The following is a 5,153-nucleotide window of genomic DNA, read 5'->3' on the forward strand; positions in this document are numbered from 1 at the left end:
CGAAAGGCTCAAATACAGGATGGGTGACACCTGGCTTGAGAGCAGTACATGTGAAAAGGATCTAGGAGTCTTGGTAGACCACAAACTTGACATGAGTCAACAGTGTGATGCAGCAGCTAAAAATGCCAATGCAATTCTGGGCTGCATCAATAGGAGTATAGCATCTAGATCAAGGGAAGTAATAGTACCACTGTATTCCGCTCTGGTCAGACCTCACCTGGCATACTGTGTCCAGTTCTGGGCACCACAGTTCAAGAAGGATACTGACAAGCTGGAACGTGTCCAGAGGAGGGCAACCAAAATGGTCAAAGGCCTGGAAACGATGCCTTATGAGGAACGGCTTAGGGAGCTGGGTATGTTTAGCCTGGAGAAGAGAAGGTTAAGGGGTGATATGATAGCCATGTTCAAATATATAAAAGGATGTCATATAGAGGAGGGTGAAAGGTTGTTTTCTGCTGCTCCAGAGAAGCGGACACGGGGCAATAGATTCAAACTACAGGAAAGAAGATTCCACCTAAACATTAGGAAGAACTTCCTGACAGTAAGAGCTGTTCGGCAGTGGAATTTGCTACCGAGGAGTGTGGTGGAGTCTCCTTCTTTGGAGGTCTTTAAGCGGAGGCTTGACAGCCATCTGTCAGGAATGCTTTGATGGTGTTTCCTGCTTGGCAGGGGGTTGGACTGGATGGCCCTTGTGGTCTCTTCCAACTCTATGATTCAATGATTCTTTTATACCCCGCTCATCTGGCTGGGTTTCCCCAGCCACTTTGTGCGGCTTACAGCATGTATCAAAACATAGTAAAACATCAAACATTAAAAACTTCCCAATACAGGGCTGCCTTCAGATGTCTTCTAAAAGGTATGTAGTTCTTTATCTTCTTGATGTCTGTCGGGAGGGCGTTTCACTACAGAAAAGGCTCTCTACTGAGAAGTTGTTGTTGTTGTTGTTGTTGTTGTTGTTGTTGTTGTTGTTGTTGTTAGACTATTTATACCCCACCCATCTGACTGGGTTGCCCCAGCCACTCTGGGTTACTTCCTATATATATATAAATGTTTTATTATACAGGGCTGCCTTCAGATGGCTTGGGAGTCTCATAACTCCATACCCTCCAACATTTCTCCGATGAAAATAGGGATGCCCTAAGGAAAAGCAGGACATTCCTGGATCAAATCAGAAACTGGGATGGCTTCTGTAAATCCAGGATTGTCCCGGGAAAATAGGGACACTTGGAGGGTCTGTATTTATTATTAGATGCATTGGTGGCAGCGCATCCCATTTTGCCACCTAAGGCAAGGCAGAAATGTGCTGCTGCGCTGCCAAAGTTTCCCTTAACTGTCTTGTGTGATGGCAACTTCCCCAAATGTGCCGCTCAACAGGATGCAAAGCCTGCTGCAACAATCCCAGAAAAGGATATGTACACGGTACATCTATGGCAGCGTCGGTAGTTATGCTTCTTGGGGACAGTTCTGGGTTTCCCAGCAAACAGCCAGAAGCTCTGCAAAACTCTGCAGAACCAGTTACACCAGAGATGGCATTCCACTGCAGAAAAAGGGGAACATGGTGTCTTTATTGTGCCGTCTGCAAACATAGTCTATGTACACCGCTTCAGATACCGAGGATATTACCTGCGATTAGTTATATTGCTCTCTTCCTGGGACAAAGAGCATCTTCAAATGTTTGTCTCGTAGAAGATTTGCATGTGACATGCACTGAGCATGGGAGCTTCTGCAATTCTCTGCCAACCCAAAGACCTATGCGACTTACTAGCTAGGTCATTCTGAGCCGCAACATCAGTCCCTCTTGCCCAACACTGTCCAGTACAGCCTTCTTCGCCCTCTGGATGTTTTGGACTACAAATCCCATCGTACCCAGCCAGCATGGCCAATGGTCAGGGGTGATGGGATTTGTAGTTCAAAAAATAAAAATAAATAAATATATGGAATACACCAAATGGGGGAAGAGGGAGCCAATCACCACAAGCAGCAAATGCTGAGGGGGGGCATCCTCCTGAGACCCCCCACCCCACAATTCTTCTCTGTTAGTATTTTGTAGAAAGGATTCAAGGGCACAGTGGAAATGCAGGTTTGCACAATTAAAACAGGGCTTTTTAATTTTGAGGAAAGGTGAGTAGAAGACATGATGTTGTTGTTCAGTCGTTCAGTCATGTCCGACTCTTCGTGACCCCATGGACCAGAGCACGCCAGGCACCCCTATCCTCCACTGCCTCCCGCAGTTTGGCCAAACTCATGCCAGTCACTTCGAGAACACTGTCCAACCATCTCGTCCTCTGTCGTCCCCTTCTCCTTGTGCCCTCCATCTTTCCCAACATCAGGGTCTTTTCCAGGGAGTCTTCTCTTCTCATGAGGTGGCCAAAGTACTGGAGCCTCAACTTCAGGATCTGCCCTTCCAGTGAGCACTCAGGGCTGATTTCTTTAAGAATGGATAGGTTTGATCTTCTTGCAGTCCATGGGACTCTCAAGAGTCTCCTCCAGCACCTGGAGAAGGAACTGGCAAGCCACTCCAGTATCCCTGCCAAGAAAACTCCATGGACAAAGAAGACATGATAGCACTGTATAAAATGATGGCATGGAGGACATGGACCAGGGAAAGCCCCCCTCCCTCTCTCAGAACTTATAAGCTGAAATGTTGGGAGATTCGGGACAGACAAAGGAATGTACTCCTTTACACTGTGCAAAGTTTAAGTTCTGGAAACGACTCTCCCAAGAGGGGATGAGAACAGGATGCCAGATGAGATGAGTGCTTGGCCTGATCCAGGACAGCTCTTCTTATTTATTTTTTTCATATTTATATATTGATGGACCGTAAGAAAGCCTCCAAGCCGCTAACAGAAACATAAAACTATTTGTACTTTTTCTTCTGATGTCCTTAAAGCGGGAGCTCTTCTTGCTGAAATTCAACACAGCTATTAAAGGTGCAGGAATCCTGAATCCTGCCCACTTCCGCACCTGGGCAACCTAGCGGTGAGCAGGTAAGTTCTTGGTTTAAATTCCTACTCCCTGCTCTCTTGAGTTCCTTGAGGCGAGGCTCTCACTTCACTGCTCAAAAGACTGGGATGTGGCAGGATCACCTCCTGTAACATTTCCTTACCTGCTCCTCTGCCTCCTCAACACATATCACATCATAAGCTGAGTCATGCGCTGCTCAGATCAGCTATGGAATTCCCTTCAGGGAATCTGCACCCAGTTGCTCTCTGGCACCTGTGTCATGATGAGCAGAGCTTCAGGAAGTGCATATTTTCCTGGTATGGCAATCCAGTGGGAGGGAGGGCGGGGAAGGATTTTGGCCCATACAGCTTTCCTCCACCCCGTAGCTCCCTTGTTTTGACACAACTGTTACAAAAGGCCCAGGGTCCTTGTCCTCATTGCCCTTACCCACCAGATGCAGGCAGTGATGGAGGGTACCCATTAGGACTAGGAGGGAAGAAGGCCAGGAGGCCAACAGCAGAGGGCGCCAGAGCCATCGGCAGTATCAGGAGCTGAAGCCAGGAGCAAGTCAGCAATAAAACACCTGGTCTCTGTGAAGTTAACTCTTTATTCAAAGAAACCAAAACCGCTCAGGTGTTGTGATCACAGCAACTCTTCCCAATGAGGCACTTGCAAGGACTGAAGGTCCCTGCTTTCCCACCGCTCTCTAAGACTACCCCCCCCCCAACGATCCTTCCCCAGCAATCTGAGGCTCCTCTGTCTTGTCTCTCTTTGCTCAGCCCTCTTCATTCCCCTGCACGTTCGGGGAAACCAGAGGGGAAGGGAGCTGGTTGCAGTGGGATGCTTCTTCAGCAGCCTGCCTCCACTCTGTCTCCTGGCCCATCTCCTCTCCTGCCTCCGATTCCGGACTGCTCTCTGCGACAGGCTCTTCCTGCTCACTATACCCTGTTGCCTCTTCAGCTTCCGACACCTCCTCCTCCTCGTCTGCTCCCTCTTCTCCTTCTGAGTATTCACCATTGTCCCACCCACCAGTCCCCTGGCTCTGTGCCCTCTTCCCCTGGGGCTTCCCCAACTGGTGCCTCCCACCACCCTTCAGCATCTAGCCAGTCCATGATGACGGACAGGGGAAGCCAGACGAAGTCTAGCTTTGTCTCCATCCTGCCAAGTTCCATAAGAAATCGCACTGAGACTAAACAGGAGGAGGCCGATAGATGGTGAAAAAATACAAAGGCTGGCAGGTGGGAGTTGGCTGAGGTTGGTGGGGCAGTTCCACCCCCCCCCTTCGCCCCGACGGTCCAGCCTGCACTGTAAGCAGGGGCATAGCGAGCCGCATGGCTGCCGGGGGCGGCAAGCCAAGGGGCACCCCCAGGGGCGGGGTGTCACTCTGTGCGCATGATGTCATGATGCATGCGCACGGAGCGACGCCTCCGCCTGGGCCAGCGAGGAGGGGCGTCACGCTTGTGGCTGGCGTGACGCCCTTCTTCACTGGCCCGCCTGGCTCCGCTCGGAGCTCGCTGGCTGGCAGAGCTGGGGCATGGAGAGGGGCGGGCCAGCGAGGAGGGGTGACACCCCTCCTCGCTGGCCCGTCCCTCTCCATGCCCCGGCTCCGCTCAGGCCTTGAGCCCAGCGACGGAAAAAGCCGCTGAAAGGGGGAAAGCCCCCCTTTCAGCGGCTTTTTTCGCTGCTGGCTGGTGGCGCCAATCGCAGGGGAGGGCCCTCGCCCCGAGTGTCACCCCCCAGGGTACTACCCGGGGCGGAACGCCCCCCCTCGCCCCCTTGCTCCGCCCCTGACTGTAAGCAAGCAGTGTTCCTTTGAGCAGCCGAGCGACAGGCAGAGATTGAGTCTCCCCAGCTTTTTTTGCCCAAGACGGGGTGGTTTTGTTGTTTTACGTCCGGCCTGATACGCACAGTTCTTCAGAGGCACTGGGAGAAAGTGACTATGACTCTGCAACACTTCCGATGCGTGATGACACACTTGTGCCCCATTCAGTCACCGCCACCGCAAAGCTCTGGGGAGTGCCTCGTGATGTCACACTTTACTTTTGCGCTATCAAAGGCCCAGGGTCACACACACACACACACACACACACACACAGGCACTCTGCCACTCCCATTGAGGAGGGAGGGAGGAGCTGGCTTGAGCACTCTGCTGTTCAGAGCTGCGAAGGAACTGGCCGGCAGAGGCTTGCTTGCTCCACAAGAGGAGGGGA

Source organism: Lacerta agilis, chromosome 2 (genome assembly GCF_009819535.1).
Source record: "Lacerta agilis isolate rLacAgi1 chromosome 2, rLacAgi1.pri, whole genome shotgun sequence".
Taxonomy (NCBI): Eukaryota; Metazoa; Chordata; class Lepidosauria; order Squamata; family Lacertidae; genus Lacerta; species Lacerta agilis.